Source organism: Cupressus sempervirens, chromosome 1, assembly GCF_028749045.1.
Source record: "Cupressus sempervirens isolate cs-2001-9-10 chromosome 1, ASM2874904v1, whole genome shotgun sequence".
NCBI classification, from domain to species: Eukaryota; Viridiplantae; Streptophyta; class Pinopsida; order Cupressales; family Cupressaceae; genus Cupressus; species Cupressus sempervirens.
The window spans coordinates 745,401,456-745,420,941 of record NC_143118.1 but is presented as its reverse complement, the minus strand read 5'-3'; the positions used below and the strand labels follow the sequence as shown (position 1 = coordinate 745,420,941).

The following is a 19,486-nucleotide window of genomic DNA, read 5'->3' as shown; positions in this document are numbered from 1 at the left end:
TTAAAAATGCCTCTTTTGCTGCCTTCAACAGATTCTCTTGGCAAAGTTTGAAAAGGTCCAAGCTTTTTGAAAAAAATTTCAATTTTGGAGCTTCTCCCTCCATCATTTTTGGCACTTAATCATCATGTAAGTGGACATATTCTTTCTTGTTATTTAATTTGTGCTTATCTTGCTGATTTTATGCACATATTTGCTTGATGATTGCCACTTGTTGAAATTGATGCCATGGAAAGTGTATTTTTCCTTTAAAATTGAAGAAATAGTTCATTTTCATGTTTTTAGTTTTTCCCCAAACTCCAAATTTGAAATTGCATATTGAAGTGCTTTGCTTGTTGACATGTTTGAGTCATTTGCCAAAGGTACATTTTTCTTTTGAATTTTTTGTGTTTTGGGTGCTTGCTTTTTGGTTTTCTCCATTTTGGACAAGTTGCAAGTTCTTTCCCAAGAACTTGAGCACGTTTTATTTCACTCCATCTTCCATTTCATACGAAAGTGTCATCACTTTTTGTTTCCATCTTCCATGTCACAACACTTCGCATCTCATTCATCATCTGCACATGCATGTAATCTCATTTTCTACTTCCATTTTCACTCATCTCACTTTCCATATCCACTCACCCAACACGATCACATTAAAAGCCTTACGAGTAATTGCATATCCAAAACCCGTTTTTGAGTTAAAGACAGTTTTTGAAAAGTTTAAAAAATGTCATATGCATGTTTTCCCATGTACTTTGACTTCACTTTTCCACCGAGGTGACTACAAAGTTCATTTCACCTCAAGCTACATTCCATTTTCATCTCTCTATATGCACTCTCGCCTCCATGAGCAAATACATATTTTTCCACAATACATGCCTTTCCACATTCCACATCTCATCCATTATCCGCACTTACATGTAAAGCTCATCCTCCATCCACATCAGCATCTCATCTCACTTTCCATTCCTCATTACATGTTGCACTTACATATAATCCATTTTTCAGGCAATGACGTCTTGAAAACCTAGGCGACAAATAAATTTTTAGTTGCAAATAAAACGTCAATGGCACACAAAACCCTGGTTTAAGCCTTAATGATGGATAGAGTCTCGACAATGAGCAATGTCTCAATGGCGAAAAATGTAGCTATTGCTACCGATGCAACCATAATGACAGATACACCATGATAATGGAGACAACCATGACGTTGTCGATGGACACAACTACGGCAACGGATACACACTTGACGACGAATACAGACTTGACGTTGTTGTCGAATGCAACAACGATAACGAATATGATGATGGACTCGGCAATAGACACGGTTGCGGTGACAACAATGGACTAAATGAAAATGACATACATGATGACGACAGTAATATTGGACATGGCAATGGACAAGGCGGTGGTGATGACAATGGATACAATGACGATGATGGATATGATGACGGTGACAACGGATACAATGACGGTGATGGACACTAACTCGACAGACACAGACTCAACGTCAGTAGCGGGCACGATGGTGACAGACACAAACTCGACAATGGACACAAACTCGATGTCGGCGACGGACACGATGGTGACAGATACAAACTCAACGATGGACACGAACTTGGCATTGCTGACGGATATGAACTCAACATCGGTGATGGACACGAACTCGACGATGGATGCGGACTCGGCTTTAGTGACAGACACGACGACAATGACGAACATGAACTCAACGACGGACATGGACTCGATGTCAATGACAGACACGACAGTGTCGGACACGAACTCAGCATTGATGACGAACATGATGGTGATGGACACGATGGTGACAAATACGAGGAACACGATAGTGACGAACACGAACTTGACAACAAACACAGACTTGGCATCAATGACGGACATGATGGTGATGGACATGATGGTGACGGACACGAATTCGGCATCGGTGATGAACATGACGGTGACAGACACAACAGTGACGAACACGACGGTGATGGACATGAACTTGGCATCGGTGACTGAGATGACAGTGATGGACATGACGGTGATAGACAGAAGGATGGTGACAGATATGCAACCTCAGCGATAGGCAAGACCACGATGATGGACATTGCTTCAATGACAGACACACAACCTCAACAATAAACACAACCTCCATGACAGACAACCTCAGGCACAACTTTGATGATGGGCATAACTTGATTTGTCCATGTCTTCACAAGATCCATGCAAGCAACTCCATTTTTTTGGTGTTCTCCCCATGGTGTAGTAGAAAGATTTAGCAAATTCTCCTGAAGCGGCCCTGTAATCATGCCTTCATTCTCCTCATGTAAAGCATCACCCTTATCCTTGTCAGTCATTTTCTCCCACTTGTGCAAATGAGATTATTTTTTCTTCACAATGCTTGAAAACATTACTAACCAATCTATATGTTGCTATAGAGGGAACACATTCAAGATTACGAACAACCCATAACATAGGTGTGATGGGTTGGGATATTTCATCCATCTCTTCAATGCACGAAATCATAAGACTCTCCATAGCAATTGAAAGCTTAGTATCATTATCTTCCTTGATGGTGACCAAGAAGTGATGAAACATATCATGGACCAAATTTTGATTCGAGATCTAAGAGAAGGTTACTTACTTTGACATTTGCACAATTCTCCAATATTGTAGATCTCCTACCAAAAGGGTCACTATTGAAGTCATTAAGACTCTGAAAGCTATCAACTATCAATTGCAATATCTCTATCATGGTGTTATCACCATACGGTGCTTTAGGAGCCGAAATTCTCAAGACCTCACTGAGACATGCTGTAATTGCCAGTCTTTTATCCTTGTCATGGTGTCTCAAAAGCCTGGGTTGACTTAAGGCCTCCTTAATTAGCGAGAGGATTCTCTACATAAATCTTGAAGGTAATTGGTTCACCTGACACAAACAAACTTCTATTATATCTAATGGAAGATCAACACCCTCGCTGAGCTATTTGCCAATCCTTTGTAGTGCCTTCAACCACCACTCTCCATCGCTGTTCAGGGCCATAGTGTGATCCAAGTACCAAAATCTCTCAATCATCCCAGCAAGCTAGCAAGATCACCAGCTTTGATACCAACGGAAACTAAAATAAAAATAGGTCTGAGATATATTAAATCAATTGGAACCACAAATACAAATATTAACTTGGACCTCATATTAATTAATTAAAGTAACTAATTAAAGGCCCTTCTATTATTTCAATTTTTGGACTAGTTAATTAATTAATTAAATTAAAAAATTACATTAAAATTTGGGGACATGACAGAGTCCGACTTTACAATCCTTTCGTTTGCCTTCCTCAACCTTTATCTGATTGAAACCAATTCTCACATTCCATGTCATCTGTGATTCTTCCCAAGTTATGTTTTACTATCTCGTACTCTTGGGCTACAATCTCATCCATTGCCTTGCTAACCTTTGGTATAGCAATCTAAACTTTTTAGTGACCCTCATCATGGCTCCTGATTACCTTTGCCACCATTTTTGCAATTTGTCTATATTTCTTGCTATCTTCCTTTTCCAAAAACCCTTGAATATCTTCAACTGTTCGGACAGTCACCACCTCCCCTCTTGGCATAAGCAATTTCTTTAACCATAGTGGTGCAGTGCATCTCCCCAAATCTGGATTTGGTTCGACTAGCAAAGCATCACCAACAGCCTCAGACGCCTAGCTTATTTCCTCAATATCAATTGGCCTATCCTCTTCTTCACTAGTGACTTTCACATCATCTCCATATTGGTTCTCTGAGAGAGGAGAGTACTCGATAATATTGCTGTAACCGCTTGATTCTGAATCAGAGCTCACCTCTACCATGACCCCTTGTCCACTTGTATCATTTCCTTGGCTTCTAGCCTCAATTATGCTCTCCTTGTAATGTTCCAAATGGTTTTAGTAATGTTCCCAAAAGTTTCGAAGATGCTTTCGAAAGGTTTTGGTAATATTCTCGAAAGTTTTGGAGATTTCCTTAATGGTTTCGGAGATGCTCCCGAACGGTTTCTGCTTTGATATTACTGTAATGTTCCGTTTTAGGGTTTCCTTATGAAGTCTTGTAGTATGCTTTAGGTAGTCTTGTCGTGTGCTTTAGGTAGTTTGGTTGTGTGCTCCAAATAGTATCCCTCAATGCTTCAAGTGACCAATACTTCAAGTAGTTCTCCCTTAGTGCTTCGGGTGGCTAGTGGTTCAGGTCAATGCTTCAGGTTAGTGCTTTAGGTAAGTATTTTGGGTGGCCAGTGCTTCAGGTCAGTGCTTTGGGTGGCTAGTGCTTCAGGTAGTTCTCCTTCAGTGCTTCGGGTGGCTAGTGCTTTAGATTAGTGCTTCAGGTAGTTCTCCCTTAGTGCTTTGGGTGGTCAGTGCTTCGAGTCAGTGCTTCAAGTCAGTGCTTCGGGTGGCCAGTGCTTCAGGTAGTTCTCCTTCAATGCTTCGAGTGGCCAGTGCTTCAAGTAGTTCCTTTGAGTGGCAATGCACAATGGAGTGAGGTCATACTGCAATGTTGGAGCACAACGAAGCCGGTTGTACAACAAGGAGCAGGAGTGAGAAGCTGTACGGTGTAGGAACAAGTGACCATATGGTGGTCTTCGAGTGACTGTACAATAGTCGATTGAAGGGTTGTATGATGACAAGGGAAGAGGTGGTTGTACGGTGGAGGTGGAGGGACAATTATGCGGGATGGAGATAATAAAGCCGTATGCTGGGAAGGACATAGTATGGACAAATTGGAGGCCGAAAGGGAGGTACAGAAGGATGGGGGTGTGCTGAGGCCATACATCCCTATGGTGATATAGAAGGAGGTTGTACAGTGAAGTAAAGGTAATTACGGCAAGGAGGAAAACAAAGAAGTTCGACAATGTCGTTCGCAATGCAAAATGCAATATATTAAACACAAACACCTTGCAAGAAACCAAAGACCAGCTAGATACACACTTGCACCAATTAATAATGATATTTCGCATATACACTCAAAAAATGGAGATTAGAACACACATAACCTTCAATTAGATTTGCCAAAAGATGGTGCTCTGATTTGCTAGATCCGAGTGAAGTATTACAGGTGACGGAATAGGGTGAGGGTTGAATCCCACCGAAACTGGAAATAGCCAAGTAGGGAAGGTCTTCCACTTCCGAAATGGCAAGCAACAGAGAATCCCAACAGGAATTTGCAGTACAAAGAAATAATCCAAATTGCATACCTACCACTACAAACAAGGTGTGCTTAAATACCCGTCGGGGAAAACCTTTCCGACGGTGTACAACGATAGCCGACGACAAAACTTACCAACGGAAACTAAAATAAAAAATAGGTCTGAGATACATTAAATCAATCAAAACCACAAATACAAATAATAACTTGGGCACATATTAATTAATTAAAGTAACTAATTAAAGGTCTTTTCATTATATTATTTAAATTCTAAGACCAGTTAATTGATTAATTTAATTTAATTATTACATTCAAATTTGGGGCTATGACACTCCCTTCACAGTGCTGCATTCCGTCTCTTTGTTGGAGGCTCCTGATGTTCTTTATTTTTCTCAACCTCCAAATTTCTCTTCTTGCTCTTAACTGTTCTTTGTTGCTGGCTATTGCCTTCACCTTTTGTAATATCCCCAATTCGAGATTTACTTGATTTACACTAAGCTTCCTGGTCTGAGTTTGGATGGCACTTATGAACGTACAACTTGTAATGTTCTCTACTAAGAGTTTGTCAATTCCCAATGGTTAGCATATGAAAATATCCATTAAAAATATAAAAAATAAAAATTATATAAAGAACAATCACATAATATAATTATGATTTCATTGTTACTGATAGATGGATGTAATTTAGATATAAGTACAAGAACATTCTTGTAATTAGATATATTAAATCTTTCAGAAATATATTAGAGAATGTTTGAATATATATATCAAATATATACTTAATATATATACATATATGAACATTCATATATACATACACACACACATACTAGGATTTTGATTAACAATTATTTATTTTTGTCTTAGTTATTATGTACACATTTATATAGTTTTACTACATATCATATTATATACATGATTCTAATTCATTATGATTAACAGATGTTTATATCCATCCCTTATACTTTCCTTTTATATCATGCCTTATTTGATGATGTATATTTGATGCAGATTTTGGATTAAAAATGCTAACTGTATTCCTTTCTGACTGTATCCTCTTATTTTGATTGGCACTTTCAAGGTCAATGTTGGCTGTGCATAAAACGTTGATTGGCTGTGCATAAATGGAAGACTGAATTTTGATGTTGAGTCCTACCCAAGTCTGATTTAATATTGTTAATACATATGCTCTGCTGGTCCTTTTTCTGTATCTCGTCTCCTATCTGTTCTCAACTAGATTATGTAGTTTCAGATTTACACCCTTCTATCTCGGGTATGGGCACATATATTTGTATCTGATTTAGTCAAGTATACTCAACGCTTCCCTAGAGAATAGAGAACCAATAAAATAAGATGTAACTGAGTATATATAAATGTGTAAATTCCTGAGATATACCCCAATATATCTATTCTATGTCCTTTCGATGTTTTAGTTTTTTCACTTTTTTATCTCTCTTGTGCTAACAGTCATGTCTTTTGGGATTGTACGACGTATCCCATGGCATTTATAATTTATATTGTGAGTAATAGATTATATCTATTATTTTATAATGTTAGTTCCGGTTATATTATTATTATTTAATTAATTCATTTATTAATTAATCTTCAAATTATAGAATTATTATTTATATTTATCAGTAACTTCATTATGTATTATTTATTATTGTAATATTATTTTGTCATTATTATTCATGAGATAAATAATAGATTAATAGTAATAAATATTAGAACTAAAATTATATGTTAATAATATTCTTTTATTATAACAATAATTTAGATTTTTATATATTTTTAATGTATTATATTAATTTAATTTAATTATAATTATATATTTTTTCATTTCTTTTTATTGAATTTAATTTTTATTATGCTCTAGAAAGGAGCATTACAGTCCGCCCTTCCCAAAATTGCTCGTCCTCAAGCAATTCAGGACCTTGATATAACCTTGCTTGCCAATTTCAATAATCCTGAAACAACAAGTCGATTTTGAGATTAGAACCCTAATAAAGGTCATACTATTATTAAATTTAAAATATTAAGTATAATTCAAAAAGATGAAACTTATCTTGATATATTGTAGTACTTTAATGCATGTGTGTTAAGTAATCTATATTACTTTCTTTCTAGATAAGCCAGCCTTCAAGGATGTAAAGTCTTTGTCTTCATTCCTATCTAAAAAGTAAAACATTCATTAGAATGTCCTCTTAGCTTTAACACTCACTAAGAATGTCCTTACTTTTGACACTCATTGAGAATGTCCCTGATTCTTAGCACTCACTAAGAAGCATATACTAGGATGCATACAATATACATATATATAAAATCAGTGTATGAAGACATGATGCAAACACAAAATATACACATTGATGCATGAAGACACGAAGCATACAAATGTTAAAAGATCTGTTAGATTCCTTCCTCTAATTATAATTTACATGCTACCGGAATTGGTGGTGACTACCTCCTTGATTGATCGACCTGCATCATATGCTAGTACTCCAAACCATGATAAGAATAGTATTCAATCTTGTAAGTCATTAAAAATATAAGATCCTAATTCCTATTTTAAGCCCTTCTTAAGGAGAAGTTGTGATCAGATGCCTTCTTGGGGCTCTAATTAATAGAACAGCTCTCCACTAAGCACCATCTTCTCATGATGCTTCTCTTTAAGACCTTATGGATAATCAATCTTGATATATTCATCCTTCCTAGGAAGGAGTTCTTCTCAACCTAGGTCTTAAGGATACCCACTCTGGGTGTATCCATTCTTACATATGCATATGATTTTCCTTAACAGTATGTACTATCCTTTAAAAAATACTTGATTCCCTTCCTCACTTCCTTAATAGTATTCAATTATAGAATATCTTGTGAAGTCATTTAGAGAGGTTAGCTCTCTGCCTTAATTCCTTCTAGGAATTATGATGCTTTATTTTCCTCTTATTAGTGGCTACTTGAAGTAGTCTATTTCTTCTTCCTCTCGATCTCAACCAATTCATATTTTGCAAGAATTTATTATTAATTGTAAGAAATCACTGTATTGATGATTGGTCTTATATATATTTGATTGATATTCTTGTTGTGTCCTTTTGAGTTCCAGCAAAACATTGGTGAATTAACTATTCCTCTTATTTGAATCCTTCCCCATACCACTCATTTTTATTGATTTCTTCCTTTCCTGTATGATGACAAGGACATGTCATGTCTGGTTTGATCTGATATGAACGTTATTTGTTTAGATGACGATCAATCCTGAATGAGTAATGTATCGATGGTCCTCATATTATTTTTTCGTTGAAGGACTAGTGTTCACTTTTTCTTCCACAAGTTTGTTAATGTTTAGTATAATTCAGCCATATGTCTATCACAAAGTATCCACAATCTTTTCACATACTTCACCATCACTGATGATTCTTTGTTCTTATACACTGATCATTATTTAAGACACCCTACAGGATGGCAAGATCATGCTCTGATACCACTGTAATATCCCCAATTTGGGATTTACTTGATTTACCCTAAGCTTCCCAATCTGAGTTTGGATGGCACTTATGAACGTACAACTTGTAATGTTCCCTACTAAGAGTTTGCCAATTCCCAATGGTTAGCATATGAAAATATCCATAAAAAATAATAAAAAATAAAAGTTATATAAAGTACAATCACATATATATAATTATGATTTCATTGTTACTGATAGATGGATGTAATTTAGATATAAGTACAAGAACATTCTTGTAATTAGATATATTAAATCTTTCAGAAATATATTAGAGAATGTTTGAATATATATATCAAATATATACTTAATATATGTACATTCATATATACATATACACACACACACTAGGATTTTGATTAACAATTATTTATTTTTGTCTTATTTATTATGTACACATTTATATAGTTTTATTACATATAATATTATATACATGATTCTAATTCATTATGATTAACAGATGTCTATATCCGTCCCTTATACTTTCCTTTTATATCAGGCCTTATTTGATGATGTATATTTGATGCAGATTTTGGATTAAAAATGCTGACTATATTACTTTCTGATTGTATCCTCTTATTTTGATTGGCACTTTCAAGGTCAATGTTGGCTGTGCATAAAACGTTGACTGGCTGTGCATAAATGGAAGACTATGAATTTTGATGTTGAGTCCTACCTGTTGGTAAACAGATTGTCCTTCTTCTTTTCCTCTTTTTATGTGCCCAAACTTATAACGAAGAACAACTTTACATAACAATTGGGAAACCGTTTCTAAGAATATCTAGTTTCCCTCTGAATTGAGGTACAACTCCCTATGTAAATGATATTCAATGAATTATGTTTTATCTCTAATTCCTACTGCGGGGTATGTTCTTAACCAGAGAACAGCAGAGGCAAAACCAAGCTAATCCTATCCAGGACTAACTCAGGCAGATTTAGATTCTTATCCTATCCAACTTCAGGAACTCACACATCCTATGACTTCCCAACATTGGTGATGCAAGAATGCTATTTGTTATGCAAATGCAATGACATGAGATGAAAAATGAAGATCGAACATTTAAACCTTTGCATAGGATCAGTTGACAGTACTCTGATCTATCTCCCAATCACCATTTGACCAAGAATACAAGAAAGTGCTCAAAACTGATCATAACAATACTCCGATTGAAAGTAATCAGAAAAGTGTTGCCCAAATACTCTGATTCATAACAAAACCTTTCCTTGTTTTAAACACACAGATACAATACTCTGATCATATTTGCTTGTAGACTATAGCCAAACCTATTACAAAAACTGAACATTAATCTCAATACATGAATGAAATTACAGAAATTAAATGTGCTCTCTCCTCCACTCCAGCTCTTTGACTGTATGTAGAAAAGGGAAGCACCTGGACAGTAAAGAATTGACACCAAGCGTGATTGTCTCTGCAATCTCCCTTCATACCAACAATTTGCCGACCCTCTATACTGAATTATTTACAAAATTTATAGATCTTTACAATACCAGGCTCGTAGGAGCCAATGACCTTTCCTCTTCTTTGAATACAAAGAGACAAAATACAAAGAAAAAGACTTTTCAAATTTGAGAACTCGAACAGTCACCATGGATGAAGACACTGAAATTACTAACACAGGTTTCTAGCCACTTGAAAAGCAAATGAAAGGCCAAGAAAATCCAAGTCACAAAGACGTCCTTTAACATTAGATACTGGATTGCTGATTTATGTCTTTACTCGGCTTCCTCGATAGACTTTACCGGAACTCAAGCACAAGTTAGAACAAATGATCTGTGAAACTTTGGACTAATCCACATTTAAGCAGGAAATTCTCCACATTTAACACAGCTTCCATCACCCTCCTCAATTGTTGAGCATGATATGAAGTTTCCAAAAGTCTCAAAGAGTTTACATACTTGAATTCACTGCTAGAGTTAGGTCTCCAGATTTCTGGACTACAACCTCTGGTTTTCAAGTCTAAAAGAATTAACCTTTGGAATGCTCCTATAAACAAAATTCCATTAACTTCAACTTACACATCCATTCATTCAGCGTAAATGTTACTTTATATCTGCATTCCCCGTCTGAAGGGATCCATCCTTCATCAATCTAATACTTAAACTATTGAACCTTTCACGTGAATACTGTCGTGAAGCTTTTCTCCAGTCCGTACCAGTTTTCATCATTGCTGTGAACTCTTCATAACTAATGTGACCATCCTTATCCACGTCCACTTCACGCAGAATATCATTTATCAATTCCGTGCCATCTGAACCCAAATCATCTACCATGGCTTCTCTAAGTTCCTCGGTCTCAATATATCCACTAGAGTTCTTGTCGAAGAATTGAAATGCCTTCTGCAAGTGATCATCACTGCCCACTCTCTGCAAATGAATTGAAACTGCAACAAATTCTCCATAATCTAGTACACCATTTCCATCAGCATCTGCAGCTTCCATTAACATCTGAATATCTGCCTCAGCCACATGTGAACCAAGTTTATTCAAACCTGCTCTCAGCTCCTCTAAGGATATACTACCATTTTTATCTGTGTCCATCATGTCAAACATATCTTTTATACCAGCCACTTCTTCAACAGATAAATGTTCTGCAAGTACCCTTAGTGCTCTCTTCTTGAATTTATTCATCACAGAAAATTGCTTGAGCCTAGCTCTGACAGTGTCCCCAAGATTAACATCAGGGGCCTTCTTTGCATTCTGTAGCCAAGTATGCTCAAGCACTTGTTCAGCTGTTAACCGTAGCTTAGGATCTGATTGTAGCATCTGTTTGACAAGGTTTTTTTTTTTTTTTGCCTGATCAGAAATCCTTGGCCATGGATCTCTTTTGAAATCTATAGAAGAACGAATGATGGCTTGTGCAACTCCTTGCTCCATTTCAGCCCAGAAAGGTGGCACACCATATAGTAAAATGTAAAGAATAACCCCTGCACTCCACACATCCACTTCTTGTCCATAATTCTGCTTCAAAACCTCAGGAGCCATGTAGTAAGGACTACCAACAATTTCAGTAAATCACTCACCAGGTTTGAAAAATACCGAAAGCCCAAATTCAATGGCCTTCAAAGGAGAATGCTCCTTCTTGTTAGCAAGTAAGAAGTTTTCTGGCTTCAGATCCCTATGCATCACACCATGCTTGTGGCACACCATAGATGAAGACATTGATTGATTATTGATGATTGGCAATCTACATCAGCTTTAATCATTGCATTACCAAATAAGAACTCTTTTCTGATTCTTTGTAACATCTGAATGCCATTGCCTGAAAAGAAACATTCATTGAAACACAAGTCTCTGTCGGGTTAGGATCTACAACCTACTTGAAATAATGAAACTCTGATAGCAACCCACCCGGCTAATCATGAAGGCAAGGAAAGGGGAACCCGACAAAGACTCCCTATCCTAGGAAAGACTTAGACCTAGACACCAGACTAACCAGACTGACTTGACATGACCAATATTGCCAAAACAAAAATGGGTGACTTAAAGTCAGGCAACACTACCCAAGTCTGATTTAATATTGTTAATATATATGCTCTGCTGGTCCTTTTTCTGTATCTTGTCTCCTATCTGTTCTCAACTAGATTATGTAGTTTCAGATTTACACCCTTCTATCTTGGGTATGGACACATATATTTCTATCTGATTTAGTCAAGTATACTCAACGCTTCCCTAGATAATAGAGAACCAATAAAATAAGATGCAACTGAGTGTATATAAATGTGTAAATTCCTGAGATATACCCCAATATATCTATATTATGTCCTTTCGATGTTTTAGTTTTTTCACTTTTTTATATCTCTTGTGCTAACAGTCATATCTTTTGGGATTGTATGACGTATCCCATGGCATTTATAATTTATGTTGTGAGTAATAGATTATATCTATTATTTTATAATGTCAGTTCATGTTATAATATTATTATTTAATTAATTAATTAATTAATTAATCTTTAAATTATAGAATTATTATTTATATTTATCAGTTATTTCAGTATGTATTATTTATTATTGTAATATTATTTTGTCATTATTATTCATGAGATAAATAATAGATTAATAGTAATAAATATTAGAATTAAAATTATATGTAAATAATATTCTTTTATTATAATAATAATTTAGATTTTTATATATTTTTAATGTATTATATTAATTTAATTTAATTATAATTATATATTTTTTCATTTCTTTTTATTGAATTTAATTTTTATTCTGCTCTAGAAAGAAGCATTACACCTTTCTGTTCGACTAACTCCGATGGACCTTCTTCCTCTGGTTTCATCTTCTCATAAGGTGTATCTTCTGAATTTCTAATTGCCTTAACTTCTCATTGTAACATGACTCAGTGTGTAGATCGACTGTCCTTGTAACTGCCTCTAAGGAAGGATCTCGATGATCATCCCAATCCACTGGACCCAACTCTGTTCCATCCACTGTATCATAATCTTCCCTTACCACATTTTCATCGTCTTCCAACTGATCAGGAATAGCAAGGCCTCTCCATCTGATTGCCCTCATCATGCCCACTAACAACCTTGAGAAAGCTAGCTTCCTCACATGAAAGTCATCCTATGCATTGGCCCAAAAATCTTCTATAGTAGGGGTATATTTGAATATGTTTTCATGAGATGCCTTGATAAGACCATTAGGATCGAGTCCCTGTCTTGCTCTATACCATCCTATATGATACCACTCTAACTCTTTCTCTGCAGCTGCAAAGGCGACAGGATTGGGCAAATATTATTGCATATTCCAAATGAGAAGGTAATCCCTATCTCATACTTAAGTTTCATCATTTTGTCATAATGCTCAAGTTGCCTAGCCAACTCCATCAAAACTATCTTGTCAGGTGGGTACCTTGGAAGTCTCTTGGGACAAACTATACTTCCTGCTACTCTGATATGTGAATTGTAGAAATTGGATGAACCAACTCCCATGCTTCTTAACTTTTACTTCCGCTTCCATTGAGAGCCTTCTAGCAAGTGTCCCTTGTAATATCCTTACCATCTTCATGGCAAAGGTGTCATAAAACATCTTATAATGTTTGGTGTTGTGCAAATGAAGCTCTAGATAGCACTCATGCACCAAACATTGCCCCGGCTCATTGTCAATCACTCCTAAGGCCTTAAGTCCAAGATTTTCATATAGTCTCGCAAGCAGATAGAAAAGATAGGATCCCATGTAGAATTGCTTTTGGTTTTACACTATCCTAAGTTGCAACTCTAAATTTTCACTTATAATCTAGCCCAATGAATCTTTCTCTTTCCATTTCCAATTTCATCAATAAAGTAATACATCCAGTTCTTGAATTGCATACGTTGAGCCACGCCCATGATTTGGATGAGAAGCACAATAAGGTCACCATACTCCGGCTTGAAATTTGACTCGGTGAGCTATGACAACTTAGTGACTCCCTTTCTGCCTTTGTGTAACCAATTTTGCTTTAGATGAATTAAGTAAGCCTCCTAATTATCTTGAAATAACTTAGTTGCCTAATCCATCATTACCATTGTCATGCCTTTATGCTAGGGAATATTGAATATTCCTTCGACCACTTGTCCGCTGATGTTAGCCAACACTCTCTTCCCTCCATCAAAAATGATGGAATTAGTCACAATATCAAATCGGGATGCACACTCCATTACCAATTCCGTACAAGGCAAGGTAGGAGGGAAAGCCATTGCATGTACAATTCCACTCTTGTAGATCTTCTTTGCCATGGGGGATCGTCCTTCCTTCAATCTATCCTTTAATTGTACCATGTTCACCGTGCCGACATTGGTATCACTTATTCGCCTCACTTTCGAGAAGAAGGTGGTCTTAGGCATCATGTCTTCCTTGTCTTTTTCGGTATTCGTTCCCTTTGGGTTCTTGCTTGCACTAACATCTACCATTCTAAACACTTATTTCTGCCCCTTTGGTCTAAATGATATGGACTACACTTATCAATCTCCAACCTTCTTTCTATAGATGGAATCTAGCTTATTTCTGCTTCTCCAAGTCCTATCTCTACACTTATCAATCTCCAAATTTCTTTCCTAGGGATGGGACCATCACTTATTTCTACCTCTTCGTTACCTTAGGATGGACTACACTTATCAATCTCCAAACTTCAATCCTAAGGTGGTCTAGCTTATTTCTGCCCCTCCAAGTGTTCTATCATGAAATCTACACTTATATCTCCCAACTTCAGCCTATCAATGGAAATGATGAAGTGGTGAATGAAAAGTGCAAGAAGAAGATAAGGGAAACGAAGCAAGCAAGAACAAGGAATAGAATCCGCCTTTAAAACCAACCTTCACCTCAAAAAATGAATAGAATTTTACTTTAAATCTGCTTTTACCAATAACCGGGCCTTTTCAAATTCAAATCAGATCCCAGAAATTTCAGTCCTCTAACAAAATATGATGCCCTAGCAAATGAAATGCTTGCAAAATCAGCCCTTGCCACTGAATTTTTACCTTAAATCACATTGTCTCTTCACCAAAAAATGGCCCAATTCTGGAAGGAGAAACCGCTGTAAAGGATGGAGAAATCAGACCTCAAAAATAATCACCCAAGCTGGAGAAAATTGGATCTGCCTCAAAAAATCGCCTTAGGGAAGAGATCGCCCAAGCCAAGAGATGAAAAATGTTTACCGCATGGGGTAAATAGATTTAATGCATACAGACAATGGAACAAGAATATGTAACAACAGTACTCCTTTTATTATTCGCATATGCCAAAGACATTACATTATGCTTATGATGATGATTACAATGATTCTGAAGGGTGTATATATACTTTCCAAAAAACCTTCCTGAAGGGGTCCGTCGGCTATATGACAATTACCGAAGGGCCTGTCGGCTACATAACAAGAACTTTCCGGAAGGGGTCCGTTGGCTATATAACAATTACTGATGACATCAACCTGTTGGCTACAAAGAAAAACTTGTCTCCGGACGACAATTACAAAATATCCAAGACAGATTAACAAAACGAAATACATTAACTGACTAACTACAACAAGATAGATCTGTTTCTGTCACACCACTTTCACATTCGTCCCGTCCTTGCACCAAACTGGTCTCCAACCCACGTTGCATCTGTAGCCTCTGCTAACACAATATTGTCTCCTTAATCAAGCTGACCTTGATAGCCACCTGTGCTACTCTCTCTGCTTCCAACTCCTGGGTACCCTGAGCCAAGTGTCTTTGTACTACCTTCAACTGGATGATCAGCTCCTCCCGAGCTCTCTATGCATCCACCAAGAAAGCTTCACGTCCAACACCTACTCTAAGTGCCTCAAAGCGTATCACCCCTCTCGAAAGGCTTACTCTAGTGCTCTCTCTCTCTGGTAAACAGACACTATGCCTGCAACAGCTCTAGGTTTCATCAACTGGTCACACTTCCCACGATTGATAACCGCACCGACTGAGGGTCTAGGGGAGCGGGGTCAAGGGGTGGTGCCCCTGCCGCCAAGACCAAATTAGCACTCTGAAAGCCACACAAAATTGCATGGAACACACTATTTTTGTGATTTTCTTTTGATCCCACACTCTTTCTGGCAACTGTTGATGTTTTACTACTTGTTTCTGTCTTTCCCTTCCCTTTGGCATCATGTGTTATTCATTCTAAACATTTTTGATTTGTTGTCGTGCTTTTTTTTTTTTTAACTCCAGCTTCCTGAAGAGAACGGCTCCTTCTGTTCGTACGATGGCAATCAAGGCATCTTGTAGCTAATAGCAAACATCTTCCTAGTCACCCTTCATTTCATTGAAATGTATTCCTACTGTAGCCACTGTGTACCAAAAACCTATATATTTGCTTTGCCAAATGCTTGCCAATCTACTGCACCAGCGTACGGAAAACTACATACGACACTCCCTAGCAAACACTGAATACGTCGTTTGGTGGTTTTATCGGTACAGGCTATGCTTGAGCTTTCTATATGGTCTCCATTAGCAAGTATTCGTTTTTTTTTTCATTTCTTGTTGTCCAGTGGGATATTTGAAACACCATACTATGTCTGCCTAAGATCACTGTACGGTATGGTGCCCAGCATACAATATGAATGGTCGTACGACAATTATATCTGCTGCGTTAATTGGCCGTATGGTGACTGTCATACTTTGATTGCTATACGATGGAAACATTTCAAACATCGTATGGGGCCCTTAAAACACCGTACCACTTAGAACACCATACAGTGGCCGTATAGTGAGCTTTACTCTTCTTCTTTTTTTCCTTTAAAATAAAATAAATCAATTCTCCTGAATTTCGTCATTCTCTGACAATAAGGGGATCATTCTGGCATGGTACATCTTTAGCTTTGAACCATTCACTGCCTCTAGTATTTCTTCTTTGTTTAATGTCCACAACTTTATAGCTCCATTATCACCTACCTCCCGGATCTAGTATGGTCTGACCCAGTTGACTCTGAACTTGCCTGATTTGATTTCGTTCCGTCTCTAATACTTCAACACCAGCTGTCCTAGTTGGAACTTGTTCAATTTCAAGTGTTTATCATGCCATGCTTTGTTCTGTGTCACCTCCGTGGCCCATTGGGCCTACAGTCGTTGCTCATCAAGTTTATTTAAGTTACACGATCTCTTCCTCAAGTTTTCCATATCGCCCTGTTTGTTCTTGACACTCGGTACCATAAATTCTGTCGACTGCCACTCCTTGCCATCAATAACTGTATTTTTGATTTTAAAACCTCCACTCTCTACTGCTGAAGCTTTCATTAAACCCTCACTCTTTGTTTCCTGTGCAGACTGTACGATGTGTTTTCCTTGCTGTCGGCACCTTTCTAGTACATTCGTGGTGCATTGTAACCTTTTCTTTCCACGTGGTCCGTTCACTATGTTTTGTACGGTGGGATCTTTCCTTTTTCTGAGTTCGTACTGTATGTTCTTCCCTTCAGCTTCAGCCATAACTGCCTTTCCTTCTTCCACTTCTCTGTATTCCTTCCTCTTCTTTCTCACCTTCGTCGACCCCTAACATATTACATCTTGAAAAGAGCTCATAATTCTCCATCTGCTAGTGGAAAAGGCCGTTCACTGAATCCAAAGCATCGTACGTCGATCCACCTTCCAACTGTTGGACTCCTTTTGTGAGGCCTCACCCCGACCCATTCTAGCACCTATGATACATTGTTATTTTGATACTCATGCTGACATGTCAAAACATTATTGGATACACTGAACATTGTTATGCTATTTTGCGATGTGTGATGCTTACTTCAGTTAGTTGATTCTGCCATTTAATTCTTATAAATATGTATAATGATGAAAGAAAATGTATGCAAGCTAACACATTTGGTTATGCAAGTCGAAAGGCTAGAAATATGAGTAGAATTAGATAAACAACTATTTATTAAGAAGTGGATGCTTTAAATTATGTATAATTTCCTTTAGCATGTTATTCACATTATGCACGTGATTTTTGGACCTACTGATGTGTGCAATGAGTGTGCAGGAAAATCAGCCAAGATAACTCAATGGAAGAAACGGAGTTAAATTTCTTGTTAATTTTGTGCTAATCTTATATTGTAATTCTTTAAAGGTTGTAATTTGATCTTACTATTCTACTAACTTTTAATTAATCCTAATAAGCCTTTAAAGGCTTAGAAGCATTAAATTTAAATACCCCTATGGGTAAGGGTATGGGTGGGGGTACTTTCCAACCCTTTAGATTCCTAGGTTGACTCTTAGGGCCTCTTAAAAACCCTATTATAGGCTGATTTCGAAAATGGGTTGCTCTTTACTTGGGTTAGTGAAACCAAACCTCCATCTTGAGTTACTTGAAGCTTAGTGGGGGTTAGAGACCATACTTAGAGGCCTTTTTGGAAGAAACTTGAGTTTTGTCACCCAATCCTCTAGTTTTGGAGGAAGCCTTGAAGATTGAAGAAAGAAAAAAGGGAAGCTCTTCTCAAACCACCATTGCCATAACTCTTTTATTAAGGTAGGAGTTCTTCACTCCATGAATGGTTCTTTGTGTGTGTTCATGTTTTGAATCTTGTTGAATCATGTTGGAGACACTGTGTAGATATGCATTCCTTGCTTGTTTGTTGAGGGTGGTATTGGGAGGGATTTTATCTTGTTCCTTTTTGGATGATATTCATATGTTTTTTTTTGGTGTGTTGATTGTTTTTGAAAGATTTCCATGGGGATGTATTTGGCAACACTCACCCTTGGATAGGGAAGAAGTGGCCATGCTTGGGGAAAGGGCATCAGTTGGACCTCAATAGTGTAGAGTCTCTTCTCATGGAGAGAGGAGGGAGAAAGGGTAGGGTGTATGGGCCCCTACTTGTCATCCCATACCTTGTTGTTATTGAGAATTCTTGAATGTGGTAAAGAATGAAAATCCTTGTGGATATAGCCTTGAAAGGGCCTTATGAAAGAATGGAAATTCTTGAAGTTTTAGCCCCGAAAGGGCTAAGTGAAGGTATGGTGATAGACTTCTCCTATTGAGAAAATCCACCTTTCCCCTATATTGGTTCATTGTTGGACCTATTGTGCAACCGGGTGGGAATGTATGTTCATTTTGTTTACCTCCTTGTGTTGTTATCTCCATGATTGTTTCTTGTATCTCCCATGTTTACCCTTGAGGCAATGAAGACATTTGATAAAAGTCTCTTGTGAAAGTCTTGAAGAAAACTCAATGAATTGTAATATCATGTAAATTGTAATTGAATTTGATGTAGTGGCAAAGATATCGGGTTTTCTTACTGGTTCTTTCCCGATGGAGCCTTGAACCAGGATGAATAATAGAGGAAAGAAAAGAATAAGAAATTCTTCCTGCATTGCTCTCATGTGGTTCCAAATTTTGC

The 19,486-nt window shown here is 37.1% G+C and overlaps 1 protein-coding gene and 1 pseudogene across 2 annotated transcripts in view; both read right to left on the bottom strand.

The window, feature by feature from the left end:
- The window catches only part of MAP1C (methionine aminopeptidase 1B), a 266,196-nt gene that overhangs the window by 82,752 nt on the left and 163,958 nt on the right, over window positions 1-19,486 (bottom strand). The window lies entirely within an intron of this gene.
- LOC149580049 (calcium-dependent protein kinase 20-like) lies at window positions 10,447-11,848 on the bottom strand (annotated as a pseudogene). Its single transcript, XR_016353039.1, has one exon. The product of XR_016353039.1 is annotated as a calcium-dependent protein kinase 20-like (transcript).